We start from the raw sequence: 8,038 nt of genomic DNA, 5'->3' as shown, positions 1-8,038 counted from the left end.
GCCTGTGTTGTTTTCGGCAGAACTCGTTTTTGGGATTCGTGCAGTGAAAAGAAATCACAGATAGAGGAGAGCTTTTGAGAGAGATATTTGTGTGAGGGATTTGAGAGTTTGTTTGAGGGTTTAGATTGAGTGATTGTAAACCCTAGTTGTATTCTCTTCCCTCTAATAGTAGATCTCCCCTCCTTGCCCCGTGGACGTAGGCAGTTTGTCGAACCACGTAAAAATTGGTTTGTTTGAGTTTGTGGCCATTGTAATAGTTTTAGGATCCCTCGACGCGCAGTCCTAGAGCTGACGAGAGGAAGAGCAAATATCCCACTTTGATGGGATATTAGGCTTTCAGATTCTTGTTCCCTTTGAGAAACAAGAATTCTTATCGATCTTTCTCTCTTATTGTGCACCAGAAACTCTGCCGAAATTTCCGCTGCGCACAACAAGTGGTATCAGAGCCCAGATTCCAGATCTAGGGTTTGGTTGGAGGAGTAGATCAATTTGGAGGCCCGTTTAGGACTTCGTTGGTGATAAAGGTGGGATCTTTTGGTAAAGACTCTATCTTTCAGTTTTGGATCTATTCTTTGTTCGTTGGTGCGTAAGATGTCGGGGAAAGAAGGTGCTTCGGGAGTCGAGGGTGGTTCTTCTGGCGTGAAGACTATTCAGAGTTTGAATATCCACTCTATGAAGATAGATGTGGAGAAATTTAATGGCACAAACAACTTTGGATTATGGAGATGCGAGGTTTTGGATGCGCTGAACGCGCAGAATTTGGAGGATACCTTGGAGTTAGATGGCAAGCCAGATGACGTTGAAGAAAAGGTTTGGAAGAAGATGAATCGAACGGCGTGTGGTGTGATTAGGTCTTGTTTGACTCAAGATCTAAAATATGATGTGATGAATGAGACTTCTGCGAAGAAGATTTGGGAGATTCTCGAAAGCAAGTATTTGACCAAGAGTGTGGAAAATCGCTTGCATTTGAAGAGGAGACTTTATCGTTTCCAGTTGAAGAAGGGAACCTCCATTAGAGATCACATGAACCACTACACAAAGCTTCTTGCGGATTTGGCGAATGTGGATGTCAAGATTGAAGATGAGGACAAGGCGTTGCTGTTGTTGAGTTCCTTGCCCGACGAGGAATATGAGACCTTCGTTCTTACTCTGATTAATGGGAAGGCATCACTTTCGTATAGTGAAGTCACCGCTGCACTTGTGAATTATCAGCTTCGAAAGAAGGATAAGGAGGCTTCGGTTGAGCCGGTAGCGGAGGCGTTGGTCGCAAGAGGGAAGGGTCCAAACCGAAAGAATTGGAAGTCACAGTCTAGAGTAGGAAAAGATCAGTGTGCTTGGTGCAAGGAGACTGGTCATTGGAAGAAAGACTGCCCAAAGCTCGACGAATGGATGAAGAATAAGCAGAAGGGAAAAGGGAAGCAACCATCATCAGAAGCAAACATCGTATCGGATGGTAATAATTCTGACTCTTCTATTTATTCGCTTTCTATCAGTCCTACAGATAGCTATTCGGAGGAATCTGAATGGATGTTGGATAGTGGTGCGACCTATCATGTGTGCCCTAGAAGGGAATGGTTCTCCAGTTTTGAGAAGCTGGTGGATAGTGGTGTGGTGTACATGGCTGATAACCGTGCATGCCAGATCCTTGGGATAGGAAGAATTCGCATAAAGATGTTTGACGGGACTGTTAGAGAGTTAAACGATGTGAGATATGTTCCTTCTTTGAGGAAGAACTTGATCTCGATTGGAGCTTTGGTTGGAGAGGGTCTGAAGGTTCGTGTTGAGGACATGGTTCTCGAGATTGCGAGAGACTCTCGTATTTTGATGAAGGGCGTCAGGAGAAATAACCTGTATTACTTGACTGGAGGTATAGTGGCAGGTGGAGAGCTGACGACTTCTGTTGATTCGACTAGACTGCGGCATTTGGGGCTTGGCCATTCCAGTATTGATTCCTCGCATAGATTGAAAGAGGGTGCAAAGACCTGCAGTTTGAAGTCCAGTGAACATGTTGATGTGAGCAAGAAGACCGAGGTGAAGTGTGGCACCTCTATTCACCGTGCTAAGGGTCGTTCTGGAGGAGTTCATGTGGATGTTTGGGGACCTTCCAAGGGGGCATCATTGGGAGGTAATAGGCGTTTGGTTTCCTTTGTTGGTGACTGTTCTAGGCGTGTTTGGGTTGCAACCAAATCCCCGATGGATAAAGTCCTAGTAGTCTCTAACAGATTGAAGAAGTATGTAATAGACAGAAAGGTGAAGGTACTCCATTCTGGTGGGAGGTACAAGATGGACCTATTTCTGTATTGGAGCCGAGCTCACGGCATTTCGAGACACTTCGTTGGAAAGGAAATCTTGGGGCAGCTAGATAGGGTGACAAATTTGGAGAACCGTGCCTTACTGGAGGAGGATCGGTGTTTGTGGTCGAGCAATGGTTTGCAGAAGAGTTTCTGGACAGAGGCTTCGACATATTTGGGTCATCCTATTAAAGAGTTGTCAACTGTTGCGATTGGAGGTAAAACTCCATTGGAAGATAGGTTTGGTAGTGTCACTTTGGTTGAGGTTTCGATGAGGAAGCCAATTGACTCTCAGCAGGTGGAGAGTTTTGGACAGACCTTAGAGGTATCGCAGCGGGTGAAGAGTGATGCTACTCCACATTGGGTGAAGATTACTCCAGATCATACTGCATATCGCAGCGGGTGGAGATGGATGCTACTCCACATCGGGTGAAGATTACTCCAGATCATTCTGCATTGGTTGGGATTCCAGCTGAGGTGACACAGCGTGGAAGTCATTTGGATTCGGATGCAGATGATGAGTTGGTTTTTGATTCGAGTGTAGCTGGTAGACGTAGTTTGGATATGGTCATTGGTTCACCTCAGGTGGAGGTGTTTGACGCCATTGGAGGTGGTATCAGCCGCAGAGTTGATGATATTGGAGAAGGGTTGCGAACTCTTCTATTGGATTGAGGCATTTGGAGGCCATTTGGGTGAACTACGTTCGGCTTGATTCCTTGGGCAAGAGGATACGTAGGCAGTCTTATGATGCAGCCGGGTTGGATTTTGATGGGGGTGAGATCGATTTAGTGAGTTGATACTGACATTTGGAGAGTGTTTGCATTCTCATTTTGGTTCTTGACTTGTTATGGATTGAGTCTGTTGTCATGAATTGTTTCACGGTGTACTGGACACAACAAGTGAGATATTTGTTTTGGTTAGTGTCGGCTCAGTTTTGGGAAAACTTCGCCGAGGTGGAGAATTGTGATTGGTTGAAGCACGTGAACAGGCCCCACGTGAGGTAAGCATGCGGACGAAGCCAACGGATGACAGCCGGGCAAATTTGCAACCGCGTGAGACACGTGAGCTGGGCAAGAGCTGGGCAAATTCCAATGATTGGGAATTTGTTTTTCGCGTGAAGAGGAACAAGGCCCACCCCGACTTCTTTAATGAGGCTATATAAATAAGTCGGAGTCCCTAGGTTTTGGTGTGGACCGAATGGCCTGACTCACGGGTCAGGTCTAAACTGCCCACGCCCACCCCTAATTTATGATGATATCACCATCATCATCCGCAAGGCCGGAGAACCCTAGCAAATATAATATCCTAATTATAACTAACTCCGCTTTAGTTCAAATTAACATGCTGATAACAAGCTAACAAACTCCTTATTCTGTAGCATACATACGTTTTTTTGGTCCTCTTGATGGCATATAATTTCCCGTGGTCATCTCACATGAGAGTAATATTGTTGACATGCAAATATATAAATTTGAGTAGTAAATTCTATAGCATGAGTTAATGATAGAAGCTATAACTAAGTATACATATATACCTCCACAGTATATGTTATGCGACGTGCATCTAAAAATTTAATCACCCTTAACATAATACACCAACAAGTAAAAGAAGCTATATATTAAGCATCATCAATCATCATACATATATACATACAGGACACATACATATACATGAACGTCTACGCTTGGACCTAATTAATAATAGCTCCCTAAACTCATCTACATCACAGAGGACCCTTAGGACTCCATGTTGTCCGTACCCAAACTCGGCCGCCGACCTCTCTAGCAACTCAACCATCCACGACTCCTTCAAGACATTGATATCCACTATAAACTCCTGCAGTTTCATACCGCCACCTTCTCCGACGATCACTGGAACATGTCCCTTAGGAACATTTCTAGAGCTATCGTGCACCCGCGATCTCCTCCTGCAGTGCATTCTGATGCTATATATATGGTTGTCATAAAGGCTTCTGAGAGGCTACATATATATATATAGAGAGAGAGAGGGAGAGGGAGCTAGAGGGATATATCGGGGACATATAACTTTGAGGAGAAGGTTGGGAGGTTGAAGTTGTAAGTTTTTTACTTTGACCGAGAATAAGCTAGCTTGGAGAATTTTGATGATGGATGAGTCAGCACAGAGACGTGGGGGTGGGGGGAAGAGACCACTCGTTTACTAATTAATAGTCGGCACATAATTTCCGTTTCCGCAGCGATCTACGTAATTAATGAAATATTTTAGAGACATGTAGACCTTTTCTTAATTATAGTGGGAAGATATATAGAGACAGAAATGAAGTAAGGCCGAGTTCTTGAATATATATATAATGTGCAGTTTAGTGCTAAATTTTAGGTTTTTAATGAAATATGTGGTAATTGCACGCAAATTAAAGTTTCTTAAACTCAGCGCTAAATTTAATTAAGCTGCCTATCTTGTCAAATTGTGTATCCATTACGATTGTAACTGGTCTCGGTGGCTTTAATTTCAACGTGAAGTTAATATCACAGCGCCTGATAACTAAGACCGGCATTGCATCATAGAATTACTCACATGATCGATTATCAAAAGGAATTTTACTGGCTGGTGATGATATATATCTAAGATGCCAAGAGTAGCGAATTAAGATGAGATGGTAAAAAAAAATAATTTTTAATTATTAAATGCTATATATAGTTCTTAGAATTTGTCAAACGAAAAAAATACGCAACTGAAATTTCACTTTATTAGTATAATTATTAATTGATCTATTATTTTATTTAACCATGTCGTGTAATTTGTGAATGAATTAGAAAGAGAGTTTGGCCCGTATTGTATTTGTGCCTAACTTTTGCTGAGTTTACGCGCATATATATATATATAGGAAACCGGACACTTAATTATAAGTTAGTTAAGTTAGTTGATATAATATTACATCTATACTCCCAATTCAAGTTATAATCAAATTAAGCTTTTTCTTTATTATTTTATATATTCTGCTTTATTCATGTGACTTTGCATGCTTGAACGCTTCTACGAAGGTTGGTTGGTGTCCCCATATACCAACACGACAACACGTGAGAAAATTCATTGAAAATTGTACAAGAAATATTCTATATTTACTTCCACGGGGACTCGATTAATTATAATCCACGTGTGACAAGCCAACTTTGATTATGATCGCAGAAACAGGATTTTTTACGGGGTTTTTAAACTACAGGTATCATATAAATATCATTTTCACAAATTGAACAAATATGATCATATATATGGAGAAAAACTTATGTCAACTTAAGTGGACGTCCGCTGAGTTTCTTAGTCATTGATGATCACTTGATTGAGCTACATTGTGGATAATCCGCTCCATTGAACTTGATCTACATATTCTAAAACCCCAACACACCAAATTTGGGGTGAACCCGTCGTAGTTTGACCCTTTGTCGAGCCATGTAAAAAGTTATATTCATTCGAAACCGTTAAAAGTGATACGATGATACGAGTGGATGAAGGGTCAAACCACAACGGGTTCACCCCAAATTTGGTGTGTTATGGTTTTAGAATATGTAGATCAAGTTCAACGGAGCGGATCATCCACAATGTAGCTCAATCAAGTGATCATCAATGACTAAGAAACTCAGTGGACGTCCACTTAAGTTGACATAAGTTTTTCTCCATATATATAATAAATTTTCTTGTATGTAAATCGGTAAAACAAAAGCCTGTTTTCTCAAAAAAATAAATAAAAATAAATCATTATTACTTGAATAATTTCAACATATTCTAATCATCTAAAGTTTCTTTTTGAAAATGTATTAATTAATTTGTACTTGGTTTTTCCGTAATTACAGATCCTAATATTTTTGAAAACCTGAGAAAATCTAAAATTTAATAAAATTTGAAGAATCTCATGTGACAATTCCGCCCAAGATGCAAGCTATGTGAAAAATATAACCTTATTTCCAAAGTCTATTGTTAAATGCTTAAAAAAGCATGAAATTACCAAATCGAAATCCATATAAAAAATGCTACGGCTATCCGCCTCCTGGCTCTGACAATGCATACATGACAAGCCACCGGAATCATAAATTAGCTAATATAAATCTTATCAGAACATTCAGCGAACATATAACCAAACTGTTCTGAACCATAAAAGAGACAACTAAACTCCGAAGCGCGACATCCTCCGTGAAATGATCTAACAGTTCCGAAAAAAATTGGCGCCGCTTATTTGGCTAAAAATGTTACGATGGGCCGGCATATCCGTCCAGTATTGAACTTGCAAATCGGTAGATTTTGACTCCCAATCAATCGATCCTCCAACAAGAAGTTTAGTTTTACTTGTTATACGTACATACCCGCTTAATCTCTATTTTGATACGTCATCGAGTCAGAAGTTTTACCGCCCATAGACCGAATCAGTGACACCCACGTCAACGAAACACGCGAACGGGTCAACCTCGCAGACAAAACCGTCCGTGCATGCGCTTTCATGCGGTCGCGTGATCATCATTTAATAATGATATAATCTCCAGTTAAGTGGATCCGGATCCGACCCAAATCGGAAATCCTATAGCTAGCACGTACACGTACAACAATTGGATTGATCTAGTGACCTTGTATATCCTTGTCGGGTTCGGACTCCCAACTTGATTCCAAATCAAACAAATCATTCCGTTCAATTTGGACCCGGGCCACGCACGATCCTATTGTTGGTCGAACAAGCTAGAAGCCTATATATATATAAACCCCAGTGATCACCAGCTGCACCAAAGATAGAAGAAGAAGAAGAGTGCAAAAAAAAAAAAAAAGTAGTAATATTATGCGGTGGAAGAAGAAGGTGAGTGATCTATCCATGGCTAAAGAGCGACTGCTCGAGAGGAGGACGTCGGCGGCGGCGGAGGAGGCCGTAGCGAAAGCTGGTCACGTTCCGGTGCTGGTCGGGTCGGACGACGACGGAGCAGAAGCGGAGAGACTGATGGTGCCGTTGAAACTGTTTAAGAAACCACGCGTAAAGGCTCTGCTCGACCGCGCTGCCACGGAGTACGGGTACTGCCAGCAGGGCATCCTGAGGGTACGTTGTGATGTAGAGCAGTTTAGGCAGGCGATTAGAGTGAGTGGCATCAAAATTAAGGAGTAGATAAAAGTTGAGAGTTTTTTTTTTTCCTTCGGCCCCCTGCGTACTGTAGCTGAGAGAGAGGGTGTGCCCCAAGGTGTGGCTGGGGGTGTGTCTGTAGTGCCATCCTTATTCTCAAGTTCGAAAGTAGATGTTAATTTGTTCTTGTTCATTTTGTCTTTCATCCAAATTTTTGCGTGAGACGTGTAGTGCAGTAATTATAACAAAATGAAAGTTGAGAAGTTCATTAAGGTTCGTAATGAAGGAAAAGATGACACATCGCTTCCTCCTCTTGAACACAGAAGGAAGATTTAGGGTCCCCTGTCCAACCCTTTTCAATCAAGTTAAGGAGCAAATCTAGATAAATGATTCGGATGTTATTACTATTTTGTTGTTCTTATTCGCATCTCAATTAAGGAAATAAATACAGCCATAAGGCCCGATTACATTTTTTTTTCCTTTCAACTTGATAGGTAAAGAAACAAAAACATGTTTTTTGATATCTCTAATGCTACTTAAATAATCCAGTAGAACCACTGACTTTGTCGTTGTTCTTGAAAATCAACTAAATTCAATAACATGGCTTTGAATTTAGGTAGGGGTGTCCAAAAAGCCCGCAGGCCCGGCCCGGGCTTGGCCCGGAAACCCAAGCTAG

This window comes from Asparagus officinalis, chromosome 6 (assembly GCF_001876935.1).
Source record: "Asparagus officinalis chromosome 6, Aspof.V1, whole genome shotgun sequence".
NCBI classification, from domain to species: domain Eukaryota; kingdom Viridiplantae; phylum Streptophyta; class Magnoliopsida; order Asparagales; family Asparagaceae; genus Asparagus; species Asparagus officinalis.
The sequence above is the reverse complement of the archived record's forward strand: the minus strand, read 5'-3'. Positions refer to the sequence as shown.